Source organism: Anticarsia gemmatalis, chromosome 8 (assembly GCF_050436995.1).
Source record: "Anticarsia gemmatalis isolate Benzon Research Colony breed Stoneville strain chromosome 8, ilAntGemm2 primary, whole genome shotgun sequence".
Classification (NCBI taxonomy): Eukaryota; Metazoa; Arthropoda; class Insecta; order Lepidoptera; family Erebidae; genus Anticarsia; species Anticarsia gemmatalis.
The window spans coordinates 9868929-9887593 of record NC_134752.1 but is presented as its reverse complement, the minus strand read 5'-3'; the positions used below and the strand labels follow the sequence as shown (position 1 = coordinate 9887593).

At 34.4% G+C, this 18665-nt stretch overlaps 1 protein-coding gene across 1 annotated transcript in view; it reads right to left on the bottom strand.

Moving 5' to 3' along the window:
• Window positions 1-18459, bottom strand: part of LOC142975030 (uncharacterized) — an 81503-nt gene extending 63044 nt beyond the window's left edge. The window contains exon 1 of the mRNA XM_076117669.1: window positions 18279-18459. The gene's annotated coding sequence lies outside the window, so the exon portion shown is untranslated. The remainder of the gene's footprint in view (window positions 1-18278) is intronic.
• Window positions 18460-18665: the final 206 nt, after the last annotated feature.

Sequence of the window (18665 nt, the reverse complement as noted above, 5' to 3'; positions counted from 1 at the left end):
TTATTAGAAACATGAAGAAGATAATATTTTTTCATTATATGCGTCACGCATTATTTCGTGCAACGACAAATAAATAGCTTTATTTTTATTGTGGAAAACATCGTGATGCAATATTTTGCATGCCTGAGAGTTCTTTAGAACAATCCCCGATGATATGCAAAGTCCTCAACAAGTGCTTGATCAGCGTGTTGAACTCAAGGCCTAACCCCCTCTCTTATTCCGGGAGGAGACTCTTGCCCAGCAGTGGGACCCCGTTTGAGCCCGTGAACGTTTCGGAGAAAAGACTACAGCTCAGTTGAAAAACATTAGTAGATTTTACATATTTAGATTTAATATCCAATATTCCCACAGTAGTATAAATCCCGTGTCTTTGGAGAACGCTAAGGAAATATTCAGACTCACGAGTGTTAGATGCCTGTGCGTGCGGCACCATAACCGCGGCACAAACCAATGCTAATCGATCAAAGGCATGCCCCGATGTGGTCACTAGTGATTTAATAAAACGTTTCTTGTATCATTGATTTTTGTCGCAGCTGCTTGTTGGTGAATTTAAGATGGGAGATTATAAGATATTACTTGAGCAAAAACTACTTATTGAAATTCATTGTTGTATTTCTGTTTTTCATAAGACCACTTCATTGCAAGCTGTGAGTTACTACCCAGATATACTTTGATATTTTACACTCTGATTAAATATATTTCTACTATTTATTATGTGAACTATTTCGGAAAAATTACGAGATAACTTTATAAGGGACAATATTTTCTTCGAAAATCAAATACAAAATTGTGCAAATATTTTCTCTTCTAGGTTGATAGCATTTATATGTAACAAAGATACTATCGTAATGCAATTTCACCTTAGCGCCCCAACATACCCAAAATTCTATTTCAGAGAATCCAATAAACAAAAATTCGCGATCGTTTATTGTCTAGTAATTCAGAGGAACGGTCAGGTCCATCATTTGTACGGGTGTTAACGGCGTGACATCGCGATTTGTCGGCTCGCTACAATTGTTCCACATCTTGTACCGTTTTAGTACTACTACTCTACTTCAGTTTTTTGGAAATTAGACATTGCTATAAATTTTGAGTTCTACGAAATCGTGCTAGTTAACTATATGCTATACATGAAAGTCAAAATTTTGGGGTAACATTCATCTAACGTTTCGGTCGTTATTTCTACGATATAAAATTGAGTTATTAACAATAGTACTGTAAAAACTTTTCTTGATATTCGTCATAATATAGGTACTTGTAGTACTCATTCGCCAATATGCATTAGGATACAAGTGTGCAAGCTTTTGCATGCATATATTCAATGAACTATGGCATTCATTACATTCCAGTTATAACATGAAGTGCGTGTAATAATTCCCACAAGTTAGTACTACTCACAACACTTTGTATGCTATCACCATATTCTCCCATAAACCAGTAACTCCACCAGCATCTCAAGTTGATAAGCATTACAACTTATTCCACACAAATGTATTAAATAAACAATAATATACAAATATACTCGTACATCCACCTATAGCATTAAGGTATCTTCAAGGAAACAGGCCACATACAATATGAATTTATTCACCGATTTTACTTTATAACAAAGTGGTATTGAATATTTCGCAGTTGTGCGTCCATAACCGGCGTATGTACTGTTACGTGGAGACATCTCGTTGATAAACAGTCCCGCGGCTACCGAAGTACAGTTCTGTATATATTTCTTGAATAACTGACCCAAGGAAACATTTCACATAGCATATCTAAGATCTATATTGACAAACATGGTATCCCACAAAATTCAATTCCAATGTTTGCACTATTCCGAAACCTGTTCGCTTCCTGATAATCGATAGAACCAATTCTATCATTCGATTTCATAGTTACATCATTCGATGTAATTGGAATTCGACGTGTGGAATTAAAAATTATTCGCTTTCCGACAGAAAATATATATGCGTTTATGGTTATAGCAATGAATTTCAATCAATCAAAGTGTTTATTGTAGTGCGTCTCTATATTTCAATTCGATGCAATAAATGTCATGTAAGTTTAGAACTCACAAGACGACTATTAATTTGTAAAATAGTAAGCCTGTTTTTATATAAATAAGTGTATTTATTTCACTTGAAACAAACCTGGGCAATATTATCTAATGGATGTTATTTTTTTCATAAGTCGATGTTTATCTTGACGCTCTTGTAACACAACTAAAACTATTACTACTGACCAGTTTGTCCTGCTATTTTTAGCTTACGAAACACCCCTTTTACTCGAAGCTTAGCACGCACTATACTTTTCTTATAAATGGAAGTCTGAAAACCTGTCTATCTAAAAACTGGTAGACGGCTCAACGGGATTTAATCGGAACGGATCGTTTGTTCTCTTGCTAGATTGACAAGCACCTCGCAATATTCTGAAGCTTAGTTAACAACTAGGCAGCGCAAAACCATCCCTAAACCTTATTTGTATTAAGACACACTAAATTTTCAATTCGATTCGAGGGAGATAACGTTTGATGCAAAAAATACTCAAAAAACCATATCTATGTTTAACATTCTTTAAGGTGAATTAACATATTGACGCGTCAGATAGGTTCAATGTCATTTAATTTTTATTTAATTGCTATTTTCCTCACTAAATCGAACTATTAATTCAGTACATAAAATTTACAAGCAACGGCATGTTTACAATTGTGACAGCGCTTGTGACTTTATTTGTCCTGCAGAAGCTGCTAAGTCGTAAACATCTGTATTTATTCGCTACAACAGAAATATTCCAATAAATGTATTTTGTACGCAATTTAATTCAGAGGGCTTTTGATGACTTCGTTATAGGCTAAATATTCAAAGATAGTTGTGAGAAGATAGCAATCAAGATACATTTGGAAAAACTTTAACTTATATGGATGGGAAGATAATAAAGCGTTTCATGTAAGCGCTATAGTTGCTTTAGTCCAAACACTACGTAGAGAACTTTGTATGCAGTGTTCGCGAGTGGAGAAGGTATACATAATTCAGAATTTTTAATTTCAGTGATCGTAGGCTTATGCAGCTGACCTGTTTGATACACTTTATGTTTGAAATAACCAGAAGTATTAATTATTACCTTTATTGAGGGCATGCAAAGTCCCCAACCCACACTTGGCCACCGTGGTGGACTCAAGGCCTCCCTCATTACGGGAGGAGACCCAGCAGTGGGACATTAATGGGTTAAATTTATTAGTTATAATCTAAATAAATCGTGCATGCCATGGCTCTCTAAGCTGTCGGCCTGTAGTGTAAAGTATTCCAAACAGTCTTAATAGTTTCCCATTTGAAATATTGATCATCTCTATTAGCGTGATCGAGACGCTTTTTGTACGATCTTCGTGTCAAACAATTATTCCTTACACGGCACCGGCGATGTATTTGCATGTCAATAATAACACATTTCATATAAACTCGGACACCTGACCGTTTTTGTCGTGAGTAAAAAAACGGACAAGTGCAAGTCGTGCACTTAGGGTTCAGTGTTTATTTGTCATGTACAACAGTTTGCTGTCTCTCTTTCGTGCAAAAACATTTACTTGATACGGTGGTTTTAAAAGGTTGAAATAGAATATAACAATCTGAGCTAAGAAATTAACCTTGATTGTTACTATTATTTATACGTTATTTTTTAGGCATACCTTGTGACAGTAAAATACAAAAATTTAATCATTTAATTTCGTCATTTACAAACTATAGATTTTTCTGGTAGTATTTGAAAGTATAATTATAAATAATATAGAGTAGTTTTTTTGGCAAAGTTTGATGATGAGTTTGTCTTATTTTACGATCGGAATTGACCGTTATGATAATACAAATGCAGTCAACTCAATTACGAAGTAGTTCACAAGAAGAGTCTTGCAAAAACAACGATGCGTGAGCTTTAAGTCTTAGTTTCCCCTTTTCATAACAGAATGCTTAATGAGGCGAACTCGAAAACAACAGCTCGCACTTCATGCATTCACTAACCGTTTAATTATTTATTCCATGAGTACATAAACAAAGTAAGCGGTAATCTTTCGTGCGAGCGGCTGCTTAGCATATATGCGACAGTAAAAAGTCAATGTTGATCGCATTAAACCACCGACAGAAATTCTAACGTCCGCATAGAATTGTCTGAGTTGTCTCATGCAAATTCTGTCATTGTCAAGATTGGCACGTAAGGTCTCAAGCTGGAATCTGTGATCTGGATGCATGTAATTATATTGAAGCTCAGAGAAACTAACGCACGAACTTAATAGAGACAATATTTAAATATTCTACGCGTATGTAGGTATATAGGGTATCAAATCAGGTATATCTACTTTGAGCAAAGAAATATTCAATGTTATTGTTGGTTTTCTCAAAGTGTTCTTGTAAACGATAGCATCTCTCGATACCATCACGTTTCTTTAGAGAATGTGTTGAAAGTTGAGACGTAATTAGACGCTTATCTTTTCAATGAAAATATTTTGATCTGTATCTAGTCTAAGTAATTAAGTAGCTCACACTTTTGGACAGCGTTTTCACTTGTTAGAAATTATGGAAAACAAATACGACTCTTGTTCTTGGGTACAAAATTAATTAACAAAATAGGCTGTCTGAATACCAATTAAGCTATAAATACACAAAAAAACCTTTCAATATCAATATTCGCCGCACGTCTTTGATTCCAATATTCACGATTCGCATTTTCCATCGTTCAATCAGCGACACGTAACGGTATCGATTAATTTGCGATGTCACGATCCTCTTCAAAAACAATTTGAGGTTTCACAAGTGTTTGCTTGTGTTTTATTTTAACTCACAATTATTTGTCTACAAACAATGTCGTGTTTGACAAACACTACATTGAACTACTTTTGGGCCAAAGACCAGTGTTTTTTGTGTTCATACCGTAACGTTTAGTCTGGTCTATCTAAATTGTGTCTAATTCAAACCTAGTACTACTGTTATATTCGTTTTTGCAATATTTGTATTGTCTTATAATAAATTTGTCTGGAGTTGAATTATGGAAGTAAAAAAGTAATTAATGGACGGATCTGTGATTGACGTCCATAACTCACACCGTACAGCAGACAAGACATTAATTTAAATTGAATTGAAGCAGTTACTTTCAGCTTGCTAAAGTATTTAGAAACCTATTGTATTCTAAACTATTTCTAGATAAACTCCTTTTGCGAATGCAGGAGTGATTAAAGTAACGTGTGAAGGAAAGAGGGTACCTTCGACTGACGTTAATGGACTTTAACATTTCGTTAGCGATCTTATTCCAACGGAGATCACGACGTAGCAGATCGAAGCTGAGAAAATGTTTTTGTCTTAGTTTATTCAGACCACGGGAATGTGGCAAGGAATAATTCTAGTGAGCACAGAAACATTAAATTTTATAATTTGTTAAAAGAAATTGCCACCATACTTATAAAATACGAGAAATAAAACCTTATCTTTTTACACAAGTATAATAATTATTAGGTTTAATTTTGTGACTGGTCACATAGATATACACCCTGTCTTGAAATATAACATTTTCTATTTAGAGCCTTACATACCTATCATTTATAAGATAATATCAGTAATTGAAAAAACGATTAGGTACCATCTATTTTGCTCTTATTTTGAAAAATCTAGTGTTAGTATCTTTAAAATATGTTAAACGGATATTAAATGTCTGTGATGTATATGATTAAGTGAGAAGGCTTAGACGTTTGTAAGTGCTAATAATGAGCCACAGGCACTGCCTTCCGTGTTGGTTCGCTCTGATTATAACTCACAACTTACTGTCTTCACTTGAAATCTAAAATACATTCCGAAGGCGTACTTATTGCTGTTTTAGTTCGAGTTATGTTTAGCACCGTCAATATGGCACCCTACCGTACCCTATATGTTTCAAAATTGTCATGTTTTTACGATCATATTAGATAGTTATAACGTAGTAAAATATAGCTATAAATACTTATAAATCATTACTTTTAAACTCTCACGCATTTTACCTAACGTTTCGGCGCAGGTTGCACTCGCCGTCGCAGGCTGTCTAAGAACTTATAAATGTCGATGTCCTTTTAGTTTAACGATCTTAAATACCATTAATTATACTATGAATTAAACAGACACGTTTATCTGCTACATAAAAGCGATGCGAGCTTTAATCTTACTTCATGATATGCAGTTGCATATTAAATGACACTAGAAAGTTCCGCTACGATGGCTATGAACACCATTTAATTGTTATTAGAGCCGCTTCCTTATTGGCTGCCTTCGTTTTACTCAAGTTGCTGTTAAAGGGCCCGTACGTGCCGCGGAAAGCTATTAACTGCCAATAAACTATGATCCAGACTTTATGTCAGCTGAATCTGGTAAGGAGCACCTTAGAAATTATGTTCCTGATATAATAATTACGTGTTTTATGAGGTAATTGCTGGTTGCAATTTAACAGGTTAATTATATAATTACTGCAATTATATACCTGAATTATAATTTAAAAATATGTTTTTACCTCGAAAGTTCTCGTGCATTAGAGGGTGAGCGAAAATTTGAAATGGTTACTGTCGTAAAATAAAAAAGAAACATAAATCTATACTTATATTATAAAGCTGAAGAGTTTGTTTGTTTGTTTGTTTGAACGCGCTAATCTCAGGAACTACTGGTTTATTTTAAAAATTCTTTCAGTGTTAGATGGCCCATTTATCGAGGAAGGCTATAGGCTATATAACATCACGCTACGGTCTTTAGGAGCGGAGTAGCAATGAAAAATGTTACAAAAACGGGGAAAATTTTGACCCATTCTCTTAGGTGACGCAAGCGAAGTTGCGCGGGTCAGCTAGTTGAAAATAAAAACAGATCAAAGCGTGCGTCCCTGAGTTTAGCTCCATTAAACCAAACACGGTTACAATGTAATGAGATAACCAATAATTACCTGCATTGTAGCGCAGTGGTTTTTTATTTCCTGATGTTAAAACTGGATCACTAAGCCTTTTTCATAACAAAGAAAAAAGCTGTTCTACGTAAGTTTACAATGTATAATGTATATTACTAGCGGGGCCTGACGTTTAGTGCTTTCCAATAAAGTCAACAACGCGGCAACTCGGCAACGGTCCGAACAGTAAACTTTTACAATATAATATTATAACACTGATTAGCCTTTATCTACGGCTATAAATTCAACGATTTTCATAGTTTATAATAAATTAATTTGATTATTATGTACATCTTAATTACTAAACAGTTGCCAACTATTTGTTATTTTCCGAAATAATTTCAGTGGTTCAGACAACATACGGGGGGTTTTCTATTCAGAATTATATGTAAAAGACGAGACTTTTTGCGGTATTATCACTGAAGTTATCCAAGCACATAAAGGTGCGACTATAAAATTAATTTAAAAAAAATAGGGACATGACAAACAGGATTTTAACACAAAATGCTTAATTAACACACTCACGCGTTTAGTTTTTAATACTTAGGTATAAATAAAAGCAGTTTGCCAGTTAAAAATATCATTCGAAGGAATTATATATTTTTAACCTATGCCCTATTGTTGAACATAGGTCTCCCCAAAAGATTCTGCCTCTAAATATGTTATTGGCTCCTCTCATATCAGTCCTCTACATAGAAGTGTCAAAGTCGTCGCACCAATATTTTCGTGGCGTACCTCGACGTCGCCGCCCTTCTGTCACGACACTTTTAATTGATTCAGCCGAGTGACGTGCTACATCTAATGTCACTTCTCACTCCAGCCTAGCAGCCTTAGTGACCGCATTAGCAACTCCCACGTATTGCATTAAATATTGTACTCTCATGAATGAAAAATGTGATTTCATTACATATAAAATCTTTACATAAACTTCGCACCTAAGAGAGATTTGCTTCATTTACTTCGTTGAAAACATTCAATTATTGATATACTAGATACTTAAGCACTCGCTAATATATGTTTCACATTGAAGCGACTAAGATCGTAAAACATGATTACGTTTGACTGTGCCGCCTTTTATATAAAAAGAAACATTTAAAAATATTCCAACTTTTGTAGCCCACAGTTATTACATATTGAAATTGGCAACACCATAATTCAACAAGCTTATAGACAGGTAATAAATATGAAAATACAGGGACATAATCTTTGAAAAGCTCTACCCCAAAGAAATTTAATTTCTTTTTCTTGTTCAGAGTTACCACCATAAATTTGTTTTCATCTGTATTATTATTCGTAAAGAGTAATTTATTGGTACATATGGAGTATCGATACATGTAGGTACATATTTTTTTCATATAACAGCCGCTACTATAATGATTAAAGAAAGAAATATGGCTCTACAAAGCAATGGAATTACAATAATTCTTACACTTATTCATCTCTTCGACATTTCGAATTCGTAGTTAAATGCTCTATAAAAAGATGCCCTTGACATTTACTTTAAAAGATAGCAGAGGATCAGGCCAATTCATTTGTAATTGCAGAAATAATTGGCTAGCCCATACAGGTCCTGGGCAAGGCATTCTGGGAGCAAAAGTCTGATATAAATTTTTCCGACCAACGGGTAGCCCATAAAGGACAATAACGATGATAAACTTTTAAAACAATAATATGAAGAGAGTTACTTCAGTAGAATAAATTATAATTATCAATAACATACAATATTTAAATAAGATAAATAATAATGAGAAAATCGTGTTTTTTAGAGAGGTTTCCACGGTATACAAGCCTACCGCGAAGATTTGTAGGGACAAAATGTTTATACTTAACCAAAGTTAAGCTTTATTTGTTCTTAATCTCTCTGATCCCGGCTGCTTCAGTTGTTCAGTAACATTTCAGTGAGGTCAGTCAAACATAATATTATTATAAACAAACTAATTTGTCTGGACGAATCATTGGTCTATCTGGGCTGACATTGTACCTAATAATATTGTAGAATAAAGTCGAAGTGAAAAAAATACATATACTAATATAATAATAAGAGGGAATAAATGAATTACAAAAAAAAATCTAAATGATGGCTACATAAATCGGAAATATTTATCGTACATACAAAAAAGGCATGGAAGTGAAATTATAAATGCAAAACACGTAATCGTATAAAAATGTCTGCTATGTTAGTGTCCCAAATGACAAATAAACTTGAACTGAAAACCTTGAAGGTAGGGCCATGACATCAGCCGATACGGTTCAACCAGATGATAATCTTCATACCAATATAGTAAAACCGGTTTTAACTATAAAAGCTCGTACTTTTCTAGACTTCACATAGCTGTAAAATCTTAAGTATACAATAATTTGATTTTTTTATCACTTAAGTGGAACCAAGGTCGTAGATATTTGCATAAAGTAATAAAATTGAGAAGTCTTTATTGAATAAAAAGCTGCAGCTTACTGAGATTTTAATTTCTTTTAATTTAACTTTGAGAGACACTTTTTAAGAACGTTGACTTCTTTTAAGTCTTTTTGGTGTGATTTTTGCTTGTAAACAAGTATAATTTTTTTAAATTCTGCATACATTAACTATCACTTATTATTTCAGTTATCATATTTTAATTCTACTTATACTACGTGACCCAAAGGTGTCAATATATTTTTCCGAACTTAAATTGAACTTAAAGCTTTACAACCACTGGACTGCTGACTACTGCTGCGGCGCCTATTACAAGTAGACCGCATACAAAATAAAGATTTTAGTTTAGCAATCTAGATGGCCGCGGCCTCATTGTTATTCATCAATCTGGGACTAAGCGAGTCGCCTCGCTAACTTCGCGGTCGCACCGTCTGCTTCGGTACACACAGTTACATGCTCAAACAGTCGCGTCACGTGTGCGATACGGATATTTTAATTTTCAGTTCACACGCCGGCCGTGGTCTTCTTTCAGACAGACATTAATATTAATAACGTGAGTCTAGTATATCGCCCATACGCGTAACAGTACAAGTGCTATCCCCAGTTCTATGAGAATATAATAATAATTTCACTGCCTCCGTGGCGCAGTGGTTTAGGTCACCACGCCAATACCACTGCGTCGGGAGGTCGTGGGTTCGATTCCCACACGGAGCAATTATTTGTGCGATCCACAAATAATCGCTTCGGGTCTGGTTGTGCTTTGTGTCCGTTGTTTGTAAAAGTCCCCGCGACACAAGAGCAATTCTTAGTGCGGGAGTTGTCTTTTTAAAAATTAAAATTAATTAATTAATAACGTCATCGTTTACGCCCGTAACAAGCCGGGTTTGAATTCAAAGCGATGTTGCGACGCTACGCGACTCCACAAGCGACGGAAGTAGCTAGATAATCGGCGTACATAAGTTTACAACGTCTACATTAGTCTTCTCAGGTGTATAGACAGTTAAGTTTTACGTCACCGCGCTGTGTCTAGTACACTCATATTGTTCTTTTTTTATTTTTTATAGGAATGAGGTTTATTTTCCTCACTTCCGTCGTTTTGCTTTGTGAGTGGATTACAGCTAATGATCATATATTTTCTTTTGAGTTAATTATAAACAGTACTGAAAAACGGGAAAAAATTGTGTTCGAACCGACACTCATTCTACTAGCACGAAATGCGTCGTAAATAATAACTGGTGTAATGTACAGAAACGGATGCGTGCGCATTCACCGACATTAAAATTATCTGATTGTTGATCGTATAATTAATCCGTCGGAAGGAAACATTGTTCGCATAATTTTCTATAGAACAGATAAAGTGATGTGTTGTTACTTTCTATGAAGGTATGTAAATGTTCAGTTGATATAAGCTTGAGCGTCTATTATGTTGATTAAAGGCTAATATCAGTTTTCCCGAGTGCTACTGGCTGCTAATGGCGCCACGGCTCTCGGCGTAAAGGTCTCGCTTCACCGCCTATGAAGCGATGCATGGTCACGCTACACCGACGACTACGTAACGATACTAAGATATACTACTCGAATTAAAAATATAATTGAAAAAGACGAGAAAACGGAAGTACGATTCTTTTTATTTGATGTCCACACGCGACATGACAATGTCTTATGTTACTTAACTATTACGTAACCAAGAGTAAGTTTGCATCTGGCTCAATGTAGTTTGTCCATTTACACCTTACGGTGTGCTGAAACCATCCTCTTCTCAAGCATCCACAGAATAATTATTATAAATATTATAATTGATTAATTCTAAAACTGTAATCCGATCATACTATGTTAAAATTTTGTTGATATATGAAGGTAATTCGTAACTTTTGACTTGAAGGAACGTATCGCTATTCCATTAATAGTTAATCTCATCTTGCCATCATATCATTTGTTTTATAAGCATTTCTTGAATAAGCACCAATGAGCTTTATGTAATTGTATCTTTACAAACGGATATATTTTTAATCTCTACGATGTTCTTCATACCCGTAGGTCTTTGACAAGTAACTACTTACACAATATTTAACGTAATGAGCGGTAGTGTCGATCACTTTGTCATAGAAAATAGGTTTTATCGTAATCGTATTATTTAACATATCGACAGTAAGTAATTTAGCGTTCGTTACACGCGCATTATCGCTTCTCACTGGACGGCAAGGGTTACGCCCAGTAATGTAATTAAAATAGACTGGTCTTAAACATACAATTATTTACGGCGTTTTTAAAACAATTATATGCAATGTTTGTAAATTTATTTAAATTATCCGTTGGGAATTATAGCTCTGTGATGTTAAAGTGTTGGGTGTATTTGTGTTCGTACGATATGAATTCTAACCTATTTGATTCGATCGCCGGTGTAATAGACAGTTTGAACGTTTTGGATTGCGCTATGAAATCGCTAATGTCATGTGTTTTGATTCTCACATCGTGGCATGTTATTGTATTGCTTTCCAAAATCGTGACCGTATGATTTATGAACACATTATCCCTAGTATTTGCGTTTATCCGCAATTTATAACTTTCGTTTTTCTGTATGAAGAAGATGATGAATTATGGCTTTTTCAAAGTGTATTTATGTAGCAAGTAAGATTCTTTTTATAAGGCTATAATAGATATAGTATAATATTATTTTAAAATAAATCCTTTTGCGTGCGCTACAGGAGCCTATATTTATTATTTATTATAGAATGCCAAACGTCAATGGTGACACGATATTAGTTGCGAATGATTGATGTTATCCGCTTTTCATAATTTGCCCCTGATCAATAATTATAAAGCAGTTATTACGAGAGCAATGAAAACTGTTCGAGTAGGTACGTCAAAAATAGTATGTTAATTTTTCTCATCAGGAAACCGTTTTCCGAACAACCCAGGGTAATGAAGCAGGGCATCAGCCAATTACAGATTGAGTGTGAAAATTGATCAACCAATCATGCAATTACATCACCCTCAAGATTAATAAAAGATAAGTTAAACTAAAAAACACATTTTCTCATGAGATTTTTAATTGATTGAACTTATAAGTTGTAAATAAATTATGTGGTTTAATTATTTGGAACAACCTTTTTTTAACTTTACCAATAGGGTATTTTACTTGGTAAACGAAGAATTTTAAAACGTATATATTAATCCTAAAAGCTTGAGCTATGTTATTTATTTCTTACATAACGGAAAACAATAATACTTACAAAAACAACATGTTCATCACTCATTTGATCACAACAAATATACCGACCGGTAAACGCACCTTTTAGCGTGCATATGAAGTGCTTTTAACTGATATATATTCCAAGAAAACTATTATTGTGTTCCCTTTAGATCCCATTTCAATAATTTTACAGACACCGTGTCGTGCTTCACAAGTTACAATGTAATGTAAGATACATTTTAGAGGATTATATTCTGCTCTCTTACTGTAAATCGTTAATACTTACGAGTTGAAGACACAGCCTCCAATTCCGAAATTATGTGCCTTTTACCAATTCGGAAGTAGGAATGTTCACTCCCAGTAAAGAAATACCTACTTCCTTAATTGTCTATATTAATATACAATCTATTTAGATCAAGTGAAATAGAAATTAAAAACCAACCGCTTGAATATTAATATGTGAAATTACTTAACAGAACTCGACCGTGTCATTGGCATTGAAATTGCAAACTTGATCTTTGACTCCAAACAAACTCAAAAAATACTAACGCAACGTAGAATTTTTACATTGAATAAAATCAGCATAACAGCTTTTAGAGATATATCTTATAAACATAAACTAGGCTTAAAAATAGCATCATATGTCATTAGCAATGAAAGAACACATTTTGCATAAGAATCTCTTAAAAATGAATTCCAACTTCTTCGTGTAACGATATGAGACGTTAATACGTATGCTAATACTATTATACCAACACATTTTGTCGGAAAAGAAAGTATATAATGCACTATAAGCAAAGAAATCAATGGGCCAGACACAGAGTTATGTATAATGACTTAATTCACATCTGAGGTCATTGGTCAATGGTAACACAATGATTTGCCTATCATTACAAAGTCATGAGTAATCTAGCGAAAGTGTCAGCGCCGCCCTAAAGTAACACAGTGGAAGAAACTCGACTCTTGTGCGTTACAATAGAGTCGTACAAATTAGAATTGAGCACAGTACAGTTCGCGTGATCGAATGGACTCGTAATCCAATTTCGGCAAATCATTATTGGCGAGAACTCAGACTGAATACAGACGAGAACTTTTTAGATAACTACGTACCCACTTTCGTGTGAATGCGTGTGAAGTGTATCGTGACGTGTTTGTCATTCGCCGCACGGTGGTACACACCTGCAACTATTTCCGATATAAATTGTTATAACTTTCCATAACTTTTTATTTGAAATAAAAAATAAATTAAATTTAACGGATGCATTGATGTTACACTTGAACAAATCGATCAATGATTGTGGAATGTTCTCTCATGTCTTGTCATATTACGGCTTATCAATTAAAACTCTCACTCGTGAGAGATGCATTATTGCTGTTACATCATTGAAAACGTGTCTTGATTTTTTCATTGGACTTGACGAAGGCGGATGAAGTGTCCTGTCAAATTGCATCAGTCATGCATTTTTTGTTGTGCTACATGTATGTTCACGCTTTCTGGTGCAAATTCCGTCAATCTCAAAAGCGGAAGTCACGTCTTCAGCGAACAACTTTCACACCTTGTCTTATTTTCACAATGTTCCCTAATTTCATCACGTCCAGGAGATAAAGACAATTTTATTATAGTGAATCAGAATTTCGAGCACAAATTCTCCGAGTCATTCGTCGTCGTCTTTTTGGCGCGCTTGCAGTTTCGCTTCAAGTAAGACGGTGCAGAGGCGAAAAGCAAAAAGTTTTGTTAGTTCAGCTGCATTTCCGTTCCGGCGGTATGAATTTGCAGTAAAGGTTAACGCGTAATGGTTTGATTGATGGCTTTTGATTTCACTACTTACTATAAACGGAGGAACCACTAAATATTATTCAGGTTACACGCTTGCATACAGACAGACAAAAGTAATTGAATGATTAAAAGTGTAATTTGAAACGCCGAAATTTGACGATCCGCGTCGCTCTACAAAACAGAAGACATACAGAAAAAAATATGAGATTTCATCATTTAACAAAACGATGCGTTGCGTCTGCTTTTTACGTGCTTTTGTTTAGTTTTTCAATAAGTTGAAATTGAAGAGGAAAAAAAATTGAAGTGCGATTGAACAGATAATATAATTTAATAAGGCACGAGGAGTTCCTGTACTCTGTTCGAGTTTTAAAGATTACACTTTGCGTTTCCGTAAACGCTCCATCTTCACTCTCTTACATTTTAAGTAACCTAAACATCATCGTAAAGAAACAATTAAAAGTGTGTAGCGTACAGGATAATGTGGACGTTTAAATTCCCTCAGTATGCAAGTGGGACTAAATTTAATAGCAGCTGTTTAAGGCCACTCAGAACCCATTAGGAAGGTTCGTGACGCCTGTGTCCCGGAGTCTCGGTCTGAGTCGAGCGTTGAGCCTTATTTGTACCGGCCGGTGTTAGTACCGTTGCAGGAAAATGATCCAGAATGCTGACTAACTGGAGAATACAGATATTTGTATACCGGGATACTGTAGGCTCTTTTTCTTTTAAAAATAAAAGATTATTTGTAAGTGAGTGACCCATTGGTTTCTAAGGTACAATTACCGGCAGTTTATCTATTCAATAGTGTCAAAATTCATATAATAAAAACGCTATTGAATAGATAAACTACCGCTAAATGTACTCAGAAACCGGGGGTGAGAGGTTCACTAATACTGTCTTTGACAAGATGCCGCTGTGAACTTATTATGTACCTAAAGCAATTATTTACATTACACTAAGTAGTCCCTTTTTGACGTGGGATAAGGGTAAGACAATGATTATGACACGTCGTTAGTATAATCACAAAATAACTTCATTGTGTTTCTCAGAAGATAAAAGTACTAGTGATTAACGTGCTCGCTTTTCGTTGAAGTAAACAATTAGGTATGTAAAAAGTTAGTTAAACAAAAAGTTTTACTTCGAAATAAATAATGTTTTACTCGACGAGAGCCTTCCTCTCATCTTACTCAAAATATAATAATTTCTTACTGCCGGCTGCACTTATTACTACTAGCAATTCTCTGAATAATCTACCAATTTTAGTCAATCAACCCCTCCCTCGGGTAATAAATAATGTGGTTTGATACCTCAGCCCTGCGACAGGTCACACTTTATTTATTCTTTTCAAAATCAATTGTTTTTCCAGAAGGCTGTTCTTTCAAAACTGTAATAAAGATAAGGTTCTCGGAAACACACCTACTGTACGTAACAAGTACTAGTCCATAGTAATGATGTGTAACGAATTTCAGTATTACGTAAGAGTCAGTTTTCTCACAAGTCCAAAGTATTTCTAACAGTACAATTTATTCACAGACTTTGCCTCAAAGATTTCCTTCCCGAAAGATGGAAAACATTTCCAACGTGTTATTGAAAGTATTATACACATTAGTAAATTCGACACAGGAAGCACCCTTCCTTTCTTTTTTCATTAATATTTTGTAGATATTAAAAGATATAGTTTAGTTTAAATATCTTTTATAAATAGTAAATATTCTTGTGTAAATAATAACCATCTGCGAAATACAAAACTTATTCTTTACATTAAAATAACGCTTCAGATCGCAAATCATATTAGAAAAAGAGTTCGTAAAGAGCCGTAATATAATTATGCTGTGATAAATATAACTGTTTTCTCAACAGAAAAATTAATAATGCATGCAGAGGATAGGGTTATACGTTTTATGAGATTGTGATTAATCGAAGCATGTGGGGCGGTGGACGCATACAGGCTCATTTAAATTTATCTTCTCACTAAGACTGCATATCAGTCTACTCTAAACGATAACCATCATGTAAGACATTTATTTCGAACCAAGTTTTATTAGTCGCTAATATTAGACTATTTTCTTATGAAATCCATTATTCTAAATTTAACTTTTGTTTAACTTAAATTAGTTTAGTTTAATTTAATCCAATAATGTCTCTATGCTCGGCAAGGGTCTCCTTCTGGAATGAGGGAAGGGTTAGGCTTCGAGAAGTTAACTATTTATTTATTTAAAAGGCAACTCAAGAAATAGGTATTTAATATTAATTTCGTTCGTTTAGTTTAACTACAGTTTATACTTTTTTTACTCACGCGAGTATAAGCGTCGTATATAGCCCTCTTCAGTAATGCGTCAATTTCCTTTAATTCACATATTCGTCAAAAAAAGTTCTGTAGCTTTTTGTACTTTTCAGAATTAATCACGAAAGATAAACATCGACGCTAGTCAAGTAATACAGTTTGCTTACAATATTATATGTTATAGTTACATAACGTTTATACATCCTTTTAGCACTTGAACATGAAGGACACGCACAGTAGTCGGTTTAATTTTAATTTGCCCAAGGGAACACGTAGACACCTGCGTATTATGTGCCGCAGTAACATCTATAAATATTTCTCTACCTACTCTTTAAATAGACTAGCGACAATTTTTAATAACCTAAGTACAGTAAGGGATACAACAGTTTATCGACTTGATGTTCTAGTAACTTATCGGCAAACCTTTCTTAAATAACTTTACTTGAACAAGAAGATACCTTTAATAGAATCTCCATAGGTATATCTTTAAAACTTTAAAGTTATTCTTTAAAATTATATGACGAAGGAACCCTTAATGGTTAATGAGTGCATAGTAATGTATAATGGTAGGTGTGCTATTCACTGAAGATAGGTTACTGAAACCGACTATAAACTATCTCTCTTTCATAAGCCGCGGTCACTTTGTCATAGTATATTCGCGTGGTAAGACACCTGGTACAATATAGTTCACAAAATCATCACTTTCTATGTTCGCAGTTCGCACCCACGACGGACACTTTCACGGAAACGCGCGTAAAACGATTTCTTAATCGATTATCGTCAAAACGGTAACGTCTGTGAATGCAGAATAATTGATTTGTTATCATTTTCTTGTTCTTTTACATTAATCGGATCTTATTTGGACCACCAAAGTCGAGAATAATTCGAAACATTTTGCGAGTATTTTCAGACACTCGTAACCATATTTTACTTAACAACTTGTAAGTCGTTTGAGTAACAATAAAATGCAAAAAAAGGCTGTCCAGCTACTTAAGATTAACTTACTGAAGCGTATAAAATTATTTAGGTTACTGGGTACATTAAATAAAGTTGAGCTAAGTATCCGACAAGCTTTTAGCATAATTGAGATATAATATTCAGTACATTAAGCTCGAAGTACATGATAATAAATTGACTCATATTTTAAATTATCTGTATGTAATTTGTAACTAAATTAAAATGAGGATAATGAGGTAGTTGCTTTAAGTTATGATTTTTGAACACACTTATTTGTTGGTTTACTTTGCACATTTTTGCCCGATCTTGAATGAAAATGCGGTGTTTTTTGTACTTTTAATTAAGTTTAATGTTTTATATTCCGGATTATTTTTTGAGGATGATATTTTATTAGATTTTTTTACTTAATATGTTCATTTATAAGTTTAATAAAAATATATTGTTTTGCCCCAAACGTTATTAGATATTTCAAAAGTTTCACATTCCACATTTTTTATATGCATAAAATATGTTATCCTACACGAATACATATTTTGTAAACAATACTGTCGTGGGTCATTAAGGAATTAGTGAATAATTTATTTAAAAAGTAGTGATTTGAATATTTTGCTAATTAATTTAATTAATTAATAAGCGCCACATTATATGAATAGGTAAATTTGCATAATTTTAGCACGAGTTTCTTTTAAGAGAGCTATTAAAATAAAAATAGATATTTTCATAAACTCACCGAAATAAATCAGGAGTGGATAATCACACGTAGAATTTTGTAGAGCAATGTAATCTGTCACTTATTACAAAGAATCACTGCATCACACTGTGTAATATTTCGCGTGCGTGCGTGCGTGCGTGCGCGTGCGGCAGTCTGCGGCGGGCGGCGACTGCGTGCGCGCGCGCTGCGATGGGCTCGGTACTCGAGTGGCGCGCGCCCGCCACCGCTCGCGTTTATACGCGCGCTCGACGCCCGGCTGTTGCACTTTCGCCGTCCACCGCACTTAGGGAGCCGGGATACAGGCTCTCCTGTTCGGGACATCATGCCTGCCCAGTTTCTTTCTTAACTTTTTACATTTAAATTCTAATTACTGCTGTTTACAATTCATGTTTCACTCTTTAGTCG